General features: G+C 38.4%; 1 protein-coding gene across 3 annotated transcripts in view; it reads left to right on the top strand.

Moving 5' to 3' along the window:
• Nucleotides 1–13485: 13485 nt before the first annotated feature.
• Nucleotides 13486–14045, top strand: part of robo1 (roundabout, axon guidance receptor, homolog 1 (Drosophila)) — a 367726-nt gene continuing 367166 nt past the window's right edge. For all 3 annotated transcript variants that reach the window (XM_081615063.1, XM_081615061.1, XM_081615060.1), the window contains exon 1: nt 13486–13860. The gene's annotated coding sequence lies outside the window, so the exon portion shown is untranslated. The remainder of the gene's footprint in view (nt 13861–14045) is intronic.

Raw genomic sequence — 14045 nt, 5'->3', positions numbered from 1 at the left:
AAATAGGGTTATTTCGCAAAGCTGCGTTGGAAACATTTATTTTGCAAGCCATGAGTCACATGATCAACAACCGGATGTTGCCACCGGCAGAAACCATTTCCGTCAGTGGCAACTGGCGTAATTGAAACACAGTGTTTCAATTACGGTGTTTAATTGAAACACCGTAATTGCTAAATTGTGTTTATTTTGGCAAAGTTTCCTGCACATTTGTAATGGAAACGCAACTAGCTACTGAAATTGTTGTAACATGTTAAAAATGTAATGAAAACACAGCCATTTGAGGCCTCCAGTTTTCTGTGCTGTTACCACAAATTACTTCCAAAACATAAATTACGCCTCCGCTTTTTAATTTATCGGAAACAATCTGAAATCACTTGACTCCAAAGCACAATCGCAAAATAAAGATGGCGACCTCTGCAAAATAAGAAGTGTGAAAATCCATCAGCACTTTTGCACCTTCCTGGACAGAGTTAGATTGCATTGTATGGTCATCAGAACTGAGGCAGATAAAGTGACTGTCGATCAATAACCATTTCTTATCCTCACCCTTCATCTTCTCTCAATCGGGCGGCCAAAAGCTCTTTTCACAAGTGATTTTACAGATAACCACCTGTTCAAGTCCAGACTGGTTGAATCTTTTCCTCTCCTCGCTGCCGGCCGCTATTAAAGCAAACCACCTCCGACTGTACATTATATCTTGCAAGGCTGCCACGCAAACAGCAGCAGGGCAGAGGGGCCATGTTTATTATGTGCTCTTCCCTTATCGCTTCTCTTCCTTTATTTTTACTTTTTTTTTTTTTTTTTTTACTAGTGTGCATCTGTTCCGAGTTCAGATTCTTTGTAGGATTGTTAGGTCTTCCCATTGACCACGTACGAGAGGGATGTTGGAATGCTAATGGGCCTGTGCTCAGCAGACAATGATATTTACAAAGAAGATCACAGCCAAGCAGAACAAACATGTCACTTTTGTTTGAAGTAGGGGAAGTGAGCGGTGAGAAAGACCAAACAAATCATGTTTAGAATGACAAGCGAGATGCTAGACTTCCTCTCCTCCTCATCCTCCTCCTCATTGGATGTCGGCTGCTCCTGCAGTTTGCCCGTAAACTTGAAAACACACTAATTAGTCAGACAAAATGTTTGAACTCCGCAGAGATGGGCATGAGGGAGTCTGCAGCTCCTTGTTCATTATGTTTTACTTGCCTAACAAGTTGTGCTTTGTTCACCGTAATTATGAAAACCTGCCCTGACCTTTCCTCACCCACACAAAGTATTGTTTCATAAAAACAGCCTTTTTAAGCATTTTTGTGTTTTCTGCTGCTTAGACAAAACCCATAAACATTGTTTTAAGCAAGCAACATGATGAGAAGTTGTTTTTTTTCAGTGACACAAAAAAAAAGTTAAGATTTCCAGTAGGATTTGGAGATTTTGTATAAGCATGCCTAAACACTATTTAGCATCATTTTTCATTCAACTAACATACAAAACCAGTTTTTCAGTCTCATTTATGTTAAATGAGTAAGGCTAATGCATTTGGAATAAACTGCATTGGTACAGTTAAAATTAAATAAGTGTCAACAGTTCTTAATTTTTTAAAAAGTTGAAATAATTAAAGAATGAGGTTGTCACAATTAAAATTTTCAACTCAGAAAAAAAAATGCTACTCTCAGTCAATCCCGTTTTAATGTCATGTGACCCCAAAGTGTCTGGTTGGAACAGGGTAACCTGGTCCTTTTCAAGATTTATTTGTACCGCCAAATGCTGCATTTTTTCACTAAAGCTCAAGCGCCACAATGGCGTTGGATGTACCAGAAAAACTTTAGAAAGGCTTATAAAAAGAGATTACTTTTTCTTTCAAATTGCGATGTTTAATATCATATTCAAAAAAATATCTTATAGACTCAAAATGGCATACGCCATGAACTGACAGAACAGATAAGCTATCCGACTTGTGAAAAACCTGTAGGCTAAGAAACAGAATTAAGATGACAACTGCTGAAAAGAATATGACCTACCCAAATCTTTATTTTATTCTTTCTGAGTTTTGATATATGCACAGACTATGTCCTGGCCCAAGTCTTGAACTCTTTCCACTGGACCCATGTCTCATTGGTGGTGACTGTTTGAAAAGGGCACCACACAAACCAAACATAAACATTAATTTTCATTAGAGTATGACTCTATTCCATGTCTCTACCTTCAATTGATTCTCTTTTTTGATGGTTTTACTCTTTTTAGATAAAGCAAATCAATTGTTTTTCAATATTGCTGAGTAACATCTTTATTTTTCAATTGTGAACATTGTGACGCCATCAGGGTTATTTTTTGCCAGCAGTTGCTAATATTTGCTAGCATGATACCAGCAGTTGTGCCAGCATTTCACTAGGAGTTGTGCTAGCAAGCATATGCTAGACTATTGCAGAAAAAAATTCTAATTATAGTCTAAATTCTAAATCCAAAATTGTTTATAGATGATTGGAAAGGAATACTGAAAAATCAATAGTTACATTATGATGAGAAAAACAAAAAAGATGTCCTCACCTCGAGGCACTGCATCACATGCATCACTGCATGTGATTCAGTGCCAGAAAGTTCCTCATTTCAATGTAAAATACATATCCTAGTGAGGAATTTGCTAAAATAACAATATGTAGTTTGTGACAACTGTTTTGAACACCCAAACATTTTACAAGAGCTGAACCTAAGGGCGAGAATTACAATCAACTTGTGTGACAACTCCGTTCTCCACTATTTAGGTTATATGTATTTCCAGTGGCATCCTAACATGCTTCTTAATCAGGAAAAATCAAAAACTGTAACTGAAACTGAGAAAAATATTTTAACAACAAAGTCCTTTGTGAGATCAATTTGATACTACTTTATATTTGATGTTTGGGATAAGGATGAAACCTGTTCACGGTAGGTCCCAGCTCAGATTGCATATTATTATACCCCTTTTTTTGTGTGTATATTACCTCCCCCACAAAGTGCCGCCACACTGGCGGCTTCTGAAACGGGAATTGGTTGGATAAGTGGGAAAGCAGAAGGTGTATTACGTGGGAGCACGGGGCCCGGAGCTGGGGGAAGAGACGACTCATGCGTTAGATTACAAACGCCCTGGGCTTGTCAAAAAATACACCTGCTTATTGCTTGACGGTAATTTGTTTGGACATGAGTTATAATTCAATTCCATTCAAGAATTAACTTCCAGTACAGAAAGCTATTAGCTGGTTAGATGTTGATCAGTAGAAAATCCTCCGCTGCTGCTCCGGCCATCCCATGTGACTGGTAAAAGTTTCATGCCTTCCTATAAAATACCACCTATGAATTTTGTGCACTACGGAACCATAATAAAAATCCAATCTAAGCTTAAAAAAGATTCTGTCACAACAGAATTGAGTCCAATTCCCACAACCTGCTATGCCTTATGCTTTACTGCCTTTAATGAGAATGGTGTGATAATGCATGTAGGACACGTGTGGCGCTTTTTTTTTTTTTTTTTTTTTTTGTAAGCGGATGGAACCATCATTATGGGGCTTTCGTAAAACCTATTAACACACATTTACTGAAACAGTGAAGGATGTTGAAGAAGAGAAAGCACAGCAATTACAGATACAATCAAACCAAATTAAAAGGCTAATAAATATTAACTGATATTTAACTTTAATTAAAACTGCAAATATGACAACAATGGCTAGACAGGAAGGATGTTGTTATTCTTTATTGTTTTCTGTAGTATTGTAAAGTACTACAAAATTACAAAACAAACATAATACAGATACTGTATCAGTGTATCAAGTATTGTGCTGTGCATGTTGTGTTGTACTGACTGAAACTCTGTGAAAGTATTTTATCTTTTCATAGTGTTTTTAGCTGTTTTTCCATCAACGGTTTTTAATGGGTTTTAAGAATTCAAATTAACTTCCTCAGTTTCACAATTCAAATTCTTACACTCATGTAATATGGTTTTTGACTTTTCTGAAAAAGAGAATGTGCAAAAGTGGAGATGGAAACACTTTTTCCCCCCATCCACAGTGGGATCCAAACCTCCAGCAGGAGTGTCCAGCATGGAGTGACCGACGAGAGGCACTCGTGACTGGGATGAAAGTGGTGGATTGCTTCCATCCACAGGGGGGTCTGTGCCTTACCAGAGGCATAAAAACCAAAGTTCAAATCTTGAGCTCCATTTTTTGAAGATGTGTCTCCATGCTATCTTGCAATATCTACATTTTTGTTATTACAGCCCATGTGTAGCATCTTCATCTGATTAAATGACACTTTATGTTTGCTTCAAACCTGTAGAAGGAAACGTGTCTAATTCACATTTTTCTTTTTTAAGTTTGCTTAAAATTCACAGAACAATTGGATGGAAACACAGCTATTATGTACTCCGTGTGCATCTTCCATACCATCTTAGATTGTGATATTATGAAGATTGTTAGGAGTTTCTTATGAGTTACAAACAATATTCATTCACTTCTATTATTTCTGTTTTGCATAACCTGTGAGTCAGTCTGCATCCTCTCCTCAGATAAATATGTGATTATTTACCACAGAAATCACAGCACTTTTAAGCCATATTACATATGTTTTAATGATCCATCAAAGAGTTTTCTTGTGCTAATTCAGGGATCTTACTAGAGCTAGTTGTTCTCCAAAGTTTAATGAAGGAACAGCAAAGTGCTGGCCAGGAAAAAACAACTAACTAACAAACCAGCATTTTTATTGTTCATTTTCCTGCACAGTCGCTGGTTATTAAGAGTGGAACAATGCGACAGAGCTTACTGCATGACTTGCAGTTCTTAGGGCCATGTTTACTATCATGGGAGCTGAGCGCTATCAGAGGCTCGTCTGTGGGTGTCTGCTTCTATCTGAAATTCCAACACAAACCTGACTGCATGTTCAGGTAGTTGTTTGTTTTCTGTTTTAGGGAAAAAATTACTTTTTTGTTTGTGCTTTCGAAATGACTCAATTAATATCTGCTGTCTTTTGCTTTTAAAGTGTACGAAGAACTGATGCTTCTGCCTGGGGGGGAGATGCTCTGGCATTGCCTTAATTTGCATTTGATACTGTAGCATAGACTTTGATTTCTATATAAACCTGGTTGATCGTTATTTTTTTGACTGATAAAATTCTGTCATATTTATACCAAAGATCTCAAACACACATACTGTACGTGTAGACTGTATGTGTGCCATTCCCACAGAATCAATAAAACTGACTGTAATGTGTCAGCAAATACCCATTAATATTACGTCAGATATTATGCAGCACTGTCTGAACTGACCTCAGGTGAAACAGATGGATCAATGTACTTGCTGAATAATTGAGTTAATAATTATCCTGTGAGCGTTCAATTCACATTTTATTCCCACATGATCTGTTGAGTCTAAGCTATATATTAATGTAAATAAATAAGACTGTTAAGTAATGTGCCCTATTTTGATTCAACAGAATACTGCAAATTCCACATCCTTGATCCTAACACACATCCACTATCCAAAACAGGATTCCATGAAAAGACACTTTAGAGCAGGGGTGTCCATCTCATTTTCCTTTTGCGCCAAATCAAAATCATGAATGTTCTTAAAGGGCCGGTTGTGTCAGAATGCATTGATAAAACCAGTTAAACCTCTAAAATATAAATAAATTCTTAAAATTAAATAATATTGAATATCTTTTCAGCACCCCAAGGATTTTGCAATTGTTTTTGTGATTTTTAAAAACATTTTTTCAATAATTAAATGTTTCTGGTAGTTATTTAGAAATATTTGCACTTATCTGTGATGGCATATGCAACTTTTTATTACTTGCCGCATCATTATGCATTGTAACATCAAGTAAGGCGGCTATTAGTAGACGTAGAAAAAGGCTGCCCCCTGTGGGTGAGAGCAAACCGTCACTTAAATCCAACGTTTTTTACCAATTTTGCAAAAAGTCTGCAATTATCTCATACTTATGCATTAGCATGAAAAAATGCAGGGATTTGTTGATTTTGTGTGAATTTTCACAATAACTCACAAGAAATTGGAGGAACTAATCCATACAATAAACATATAAAAACTGCGTTGAATTGACTTATAAGATAGTATTTAAGCACACTGTTACCTTAAAAAAATCTAATTATGTGTTTTTTCATTTATCATGAAACGTGTGACAAAGAACCATTGAACACTCATATTTAGTCAAATGTCTGAAACGGTAAATTTGACCTTTTACCTAAAAGTTATAGATAATTGGTCTTTCATTCATCCATTTGATATTTGCAATCAACTTTATTAAAGATAGCTTTCAAATGAAAACTCAAGAACTCAATTTGTTCTTAGCGTAACATTTTGCCCAAGCAGAGAATGGTAAGTAGAATAAGGATAACATCTTTTTGTGAAGTTGTATTCCCTAAAAACTAAACAATACAAATTCTTTAACACAGCAAGCAGTAATATTTTTTGTCCAATTAATACATATTTAGGTTCTCTTATTAAGCAACTCAAGTCCAATCTGTTTCGACAAAATGTCTTGTTTTGACGTTTGCAGCTTGTCCACACAAATGGAGAATCTCCTCATTGGAAAACACCCTCGTCTTGTCTGCAAAACCAGTTTCTGCTACCCCCAGAAGGCCACAGCCAATTCAGTTGCAAATAATGAAACACTTTTCCTTGCATTGAATAGTGCCGAGATTGGCAGCAAAGTGGTGTGTGCAAAGCTTTTTGTAAAAGTAGACGGTTTTTATTTTTTAATAGTTTTCTTCCCAAAGTTAGTATTCAGAGGAGGTAGCGGCCCAGAACATGGTTTAATGCTGGGTTTCACATAAAGGCCAGTGTTCAGGCAGAGATGGTTTGGATTTCGATCCATGCTTTAACAATGAAAGCTGAAGTTATGACAATGTGTCAAGATTCAAATTTATCCTTAAAAATTTAGTGAGTCTTGAGATGCTTTACATTTTGCTTCCAAACAAATAAATACTTTCTCCCATTGCAAGTTTGAATTTTTTTTATTTTTTAGAAAACTGCATGCTAACATTCCTCATTGATTGTCTGTGCAGTCAGGAAACTAGTAAAACTCTATTTGATTTTCGATTTAAATGAGGCGAGCGGAAGCAGACATCACACGTAAAGCCAGTCCTGTCTATACCACGATCAATTTGTGACGACCAATCCTGACTTCTCTTTTGAGTTTGAAAGCTTCTGGGAAAGAAAAAAAAAATGTTTTAATAACGCTAAGTAAGGTTCTCCTGTGCTGCAGGCTGTCATGAGTTGGGATGACAACGTCACTGTAATAAATGGGCCAAGCAATTAAGACTGCAGGAAAAACAGAGTCTGAAAATCTACTACGGTTTTGGATGGTGATAGAAAATTTGCCTAAATATAACCTGGATAGGGTCTTTTTATTTTCCTTTTGCTTTTTTTCTATTGATTTCAGGCAGATATGACTAGTTTGATAATAACTTGTTCAGATGGACTGTAGTGTTGAACGTAGGTCTTTTATATTCTGTCCACTGAGAACAAGTCAGCAGTGTGATGTTCTCCGGCTTTTTCCAATGCTTTTGTCAGTGTACTTGCCCTCATTGTTTTCAAAGTCTTTGACAAAGGTCTGTTTATTTATTTTTTATTCTTTTCAGTTTTTATTAGTCACTCATGAGAACAGTTAAAGAAAAACGCCACTTTCATAGATACTGAACACATTTTTAAAAAGTTTTAATAAAGGGTGAACATTATCGTTAAATATCAAGAGCAAAGGTGCTTGGACTAACAATAAGGCTGCAAAATATAATTCCTCTTCAGGGTTCTGGCAGGAACTTAAATTTTACAAAGGTTAATAATTTCATCCACCTTACGAAAATGCTAATACCGTCCAGGGTTTCCCCCGGTGTATTTCAATCAGTCTGCCAGGCTTTACTTGCCTTTCAGAGCAGGTTCACAGAGTTTTAACAAAGAATGATACAAATTTTTTTTGTCGTTTTACCAATAAAAATGTGAAAAAAAGTCATATTTGTATTGAATCCCTAAAATCTTAGGGCACAATCATACCAAGCCTTTTCAGTCCACTTTAATCAAAGTCTAGTTAAATTGTCTGGTTTATTTGAACCATCTACTAACCGAGGTCTCGGTTCAGTTGAAGTGAAATCTGGTGCAGTTCAAATGCATATATGAACGCCCAGCGGACAGGAGACCGCTCCAAAAGCATGAAGTAGGGCATTCTGGGTTACACAATCAAAACCTACCCAAGACACTAACACTAGTGGAAGAAATGGCTTGTTGTCTTTTATCAAAGACAAAAGAGTCTGCTAAATCCTGATGCCATTCTATTTTTGTTAACATTTTTTCAAACAGGAAGTTGAGCTGTCTTCCTCAGAAATTTTTGTTTTGTTTCCTTCAGCATTGGAGCAGTGCCACCACAGACGAGGGGCGGACACAATTTTCACGTTTTAGAAACGGTTTAGTTGGTCTGACATGGTGCAGTGTGAAAGCAATCCGCATCAGCTGAAAATGTAACAAAAGTTGCAACTTTCATCCCCAATCGAGCCGAGTGTATTGGACTATTAGAAACACAGGAGAGAGTGCAGAGACTAAGTTTAAAGGAATGCTACGCTAAACATTCCAACTATTCAACATTTTGCAAGCCATAAACTCTAAACCCAATCGACCCAAATGTCTTTCTTCAGCAGCGGCAGAGAAGCTGGTGATTGGACGATGGGTGAAGATAAAAACAGGGCAACACTGTAGAAAACTTGAGACTCAGATGGAGGTTCACCTCCACTTCCAGATTTAACCTTCAGTCAGAGAGTTGTTCAAAGTATATTGATTACCAGGTCAAAGTCTAGACATAAAGGCTAATGTGTGATAGAAGGAGTTGAAACAGCTGTTCACAGAGACCCTCCATCCAATCAGACGGGCCTTTCAGCTAAGAATCAGCTAAAATTTCAGTGAATCGTGGATCAGTTTCTTCCACTTCACAACTCTGTAATGTCAAGTCTAAAGATAAAAAAAAGCATCACTAATAAAATACACCAAAGTGTGTTGGTAATGCGTGATAAAATGTGAAGCAGTTCTAGGTGTGTGGATACTTCAGAAGGCGTAGCGTCGGTGCCAGCGTCTGGATATTAGGAATCAGCATGTGGAAGTTCTGAGCGTGGATATCAGCGGGATATTTTTGGCTGTTTGTGCCGAACATGTGGTCTGTCTTTGAGGACACCTGACCTGTTGGGCTCGTCTTCTACAAGTTAATGTTCAAGTCAGCCAATCTCCCATCTGCAGCTGCTTTGTTCCCATCTGTTGGTTCTCTTGCTAGGATGCACACACAGAAAATATCGAAACTCCAGTTGCAAGTTGTGCATAAATTGCCAGATTTATCAGGCAAACCGAGCATCTCTGGATTTAGTTTTTATACTGTTTATGGATTTTCATCCCTATGTAACTTAAAAGAAAAGATTTTCATTCAGCTGTCAGGTAAAAGTTGTGTTTGATTTTGTAAAAACTGTGACATTACACGCCGCTTCCTACCAGCTGCCTCTGCAGCCGTACAGGCAAAGTGGCTTACATTAACAAATAACCCTATTCTGGCTCTTCCCCAGCATTTCTGAACCAATATGGCACCAACACAATAATGCATTTATCTCTGCAATATTTTTACATTACGCCGCACCAATCCCCAAATTACCCCAGGGTTCTTCTCTTCCAGCAACACCTGCCTTCCTGAATAAATAATGAACAAAAGATTATCAAGTGTTATTCTCCTGTTGGGGATTAATCCATGACCTCATTGTGTGTCATTGCTTTCTTCTTGTTATATGATTAACAAGTTGCAGATGCAGGCGCTTATCCTGCATATCAAACGCGGCTGCTGACTCCTCAGTTTTCTCCGTCGTTCGGGCGCAGCAAGTGAATGCAAATGGATGTGAACTTCAGCTGACTTTCAATGTCAGACTGCCTGAACAACAATAACATGTTGCCGCTTTGGAGAAATGAGCTTGTATCAATGCAAGCTGAATTTAAGCAGGAATTTGCGATTGGATTTTATGTGATTGTACTACTGGGACCATTTTCTCAATTTCAAGAGTCAATTTTCATGTCTTATCTGACCGGTGCACCTTCCACCTGAGTCTGAGTAGCTTGTAGCACACTTGAGAAATGTATTTTTATGACTTTCTTCTCGTCGTTCTTCCAGATTTGTAGAGAGAATGTTATGCTGAGAGGTTTTCTCACCGAAGCTGTGACATTCGACACAGTGACCCTGTAGCTCCTCCAGGGTCACTATGGGCCTCTTGTTGCTTTTTTTGGTTAAGGTGGACATCTTGTCTTAGTGGGTTTGCAGCTGTGCCATACTCTCTCATGAGTAGATTCAACATTGCTCTGTGGAACAGTTAAAGGGACAGTATTATGTATTGTTGGAGCACATAGGGTCCTTTTATAGCACAGTCAAGTAACTGTTACCTTCAGTTGTTATAAAAATGCTGCATAGATCAAATATGACCTAAAAGAAATTTGACTTCCCATTTTAACACCTTAAAATGTGCCTTTATCTCTTTAAGAAGCTCCTGCTCTTCTTCTCTTGGACTTTAATATCTTCAACAATGTCTTACGCAAATTGGACTGAGAAGTATTTTGTATGAAGCTGCCACTAGTCTGGAGGAACTCAGTCGCATGGAAGGGGCCAATCAACAAATTCAATGTGCTGCTCATTAAATTACATACCCGGAACCAAGCTGGGTCCATCTTGTTCAATCTTTGAGGTGATTCTAAAGAACTGGAAAGAACTTTTCAGAATCTACAAATGGAGACAAATTGAACTGGAGCTGCCTTGGGAAGAACCGGTTAAAGCCACACACACTGAGAAGAAGCTTTTGTGGTCCATCACTAAAAATCTCAATAAAGGTCTTTTCTTTATTTGATAAAATGTGAAAAGTGGTATCATTAGTTAATACTACTTTTTTATTAGCTGCGTTTCTAATGAAGCCCAAGGCGTAAATTCAACCAACCGGCATCACCTATCACCATGCCTTCGCCCCAGCCAACCAGGACACGCCACCGCTTCATCTCAATCCAATCACCCTGCAAGAGCTCATTTAAAAGGTGAAGCAAACACAGATCCACCCGATTTCAGCTGTGCTTCAACTCACCTCCTCCCCGTCTCCACCCTCAGCCTCCCGGACGCCTCCATGTCCCATCAAAACTCCTCTCTCCAAGCTCCGCTCCACCACCAGTGACCAGGCCCAGGGGAAGACCTACCTGAGCTTTGTTCGAGCCGATCATCCAAGCTGTGGCGATTTTCAGCATGCATGTCTTCTACCAGTGTCCGAGTGCCAAATTCTTGGTCAAATAAAATTGTCTAACTGCTGTTTCTCTGTCTATGTGAGTCTCTACAGATTGAACTATTTATGTGCATAAAACTTTAATATTCCGCTAACATCCAAAAAATGCAATTATGCGATTGTGGTGTTTAAATTAAGAAACTGAGTTAAATTCACATGCGAGTAAGTATAAGTCATTAAAAATCATGCTACGCCATGATCGTCTCAACTTCTTCCTGTCATCATCTTCTTCATGGTTTGTGCCACTGGTAACATTTGGTTATTGATCATGTGACTCGTGTGATACGTATCATTTCCCACAACAGTTTTGCCCAATACCCAATTTTCACATGGTCACAAAAACCACCTCATCCCAAAACCTTTCATCAAAAACAAGTTTTTTCAAAGTTGACATGTTTCCATTAAGCAAATTTTTTTTTTAAATGTCAAATTGCAAAATTGTGGTCAATGGAAACATAGCTAAGGAGTAGAATTAGGACTGATCTTTGTTCTGCACCTCATCTACACCTGCCCTCTTCCTCTCTATGAGACAAACGGAGCCTGAAGATACAAAGCAGGATCAGAGTCGGCCTGAATCTCAGTTCGTTCCCATTCAGCCTGCCTGAGTAATGACTGACAGAAGCAGAAGTTCTGTTTGTATTTATGCTTTCAGAAAAACATTAGAGTTTAAAGAAACATAAGCATGAATAAGTACAAATACTGGGTCACAAAATGGTCCAATACTTGAATAGCCAATGCAGGAAGAAAAGAGACGGCATAATGCATGAAGTGATGGGCCGTTTTGACGGGATGATGGAATACATAAATGCATTATACAGAAATTCAATTCTGAAGCCAATTGTTTGTGCTTGTGAGAATTTTCTTTTTGTTTTACAGATGAGGGAAAAAAAATGTCTTCAAGCAAAATACATTTTAAATGAAACTGCTGTAAGTCTTGAGATTTCTTTGGGCTTTGCTTGCACCAAGCTTTTGAAAATGATTAATTTCTAAGATTAAAACATAAAAACACCTGATGATTTTCCCTAAGACTCCTTAACAAACTGTTATTTTGCAGTTTAACATAAGGTTTACAATCCAGACTCAAGAATCACGGGAAGGAGATTTGAACTCTGTTTTGGTAAATGCTGCTGTTTTAAAGTCTAGAGTTTAGAGTTATGCTTACTATTGCATTTCCTTTATTTTAATTTACTAAATTCATTTACACATATTGCAGAAATAAAGCTTCAATATAACCATAAATGCACAATGTCCATTACTTGATTCTACCTTTAGAAACTATAAGCGATGTTTCAAATGAAAAACACATTTTTAATTATCTTAACAGAAAGAGTTTTTACTTTGGTCTTTAAGCAGAATTTAATGAGAGGTCAAACATTTCAGCCCATCATCCACCAATTTGCCTCTAATAGTGCGGCTCCACCGGGTGTTTACTAATTTCTGCTTGCTAGTCAGAAGGATCTGAGTTGGGAGTCGCTGAGGAAGGCTGGGCTGTGGAAGCTTGTACTGCATCTCTGAGGAGGAGCTGCGTCTTGAAGGCAGTGCTTGGTCCTGCCAGGCATTTTGCACAGCTGGATGGTTGCCATAGGAGACTAAAGGAATTCTCAAACAGGCATAAAAGATTTAAGGCAACACTCTAGGTCAGTTTTTGATTAAGAAATAACATAGCATGAATTAAAGCTGAAAAAAAAGACTTTACACAACGCTGACCCTTTAAATAAATTACTGAAATCAGTCAACTTTTTATGAAATTCTTATTTATTGAGATGAACACACGTTTTCTGAGTAAAAAGCCAGACTCTCTCCGGGTCCGCCACCCCTCTTAATCTTGTAACAACAGCTTAGCTTGCTTATTTATGCCTTGGGTTGGGTCTGACGAAGAGCTCTGTTATACAAATGCCATTTCTTATTATTGTTCAGTGTTGAGCTTTTAAGCTTCAGGAAACATGGATCTTCTGGGTTTCTGGGTGTCTATGAAGGAGCATCATGAAATAAAGCAACAGCCACGATTATTCTCTTGAATTAATTCCTTTTTTTCTCTCGTTTTTTTCTTTAAAGTTTTTATTCTGTAATCTCAGATCTGTTAAAAAAAGATCACAGGGTTTGTAATTCATAACCCCTTTGATTGTCCTGTGGCTCATTAGGAATCCCGTATTGATTGTGGTGCCATTGTTCGCGCACAGCGTTAGGACCCGGGGAGGCTGACGCTGCTGCTCTCCGCCAAAGCAGCATGGATACATTTGTATGCGCCGGGCTCTCCACTCTCCCCCGCCGCACTAGCCGCACCGCAGCCCGCAACACCGCATATGATACACGTTGTTTCACCACCCAAAAGGATAAGACTTATCGCAGGACTCTGCCTAGCAATGGTTCATCCTTGAAACAGCGGACTCCTCGCCTCTGCTCCCGCCGCTCTGTTACTGAAGACTCCCCGTTTTCTGCCGCTGGTGCAGTTCTCAAACACGCGCGCGGCGAACTAAAGTTTTGCTCAGCCCGCCGGTATGGAGCTGCTCTGCTTTTAGGGAGGCTTGTTTGAAGCTTTGCGTCATTTTGGAGAGGTGAGTGCAGTTTACGTTCTCTGTTAGCCGAATAAGCGCTCACAGCTCACGGATAAACGCTTTCTGCTGCTGTAGGGTTTGTCGGTGTGGTTCATTGACTCTGAGCTGCGGCTTCTCAGGCTGAGAAGCATGTTGAGTATTATGTTACTCAACATTTTTATGAATAGGCTAACATAAAAATGTTG

Source organism: Poecilia reticulata, chromosome 13, assembly GCF_904066995.2.
Source record: "Poecilia reticulata chromosome 13, P_reticulata-male-v2, whole genome shotgun sequence".
NCBI classification, from domain to species: domain Eukaryota; kingdom Metazoa; phylum Chordata; class Actinopteri; order Cyprinodontiformes; family Poeciliidae; genus Poecilia; species Poecilia reticulata.
The sequence above is the reverse complement of the archived record's forward strand: the minus strand, read 5'-3'. Positions and strand labels throughout refer to the sequence as shown.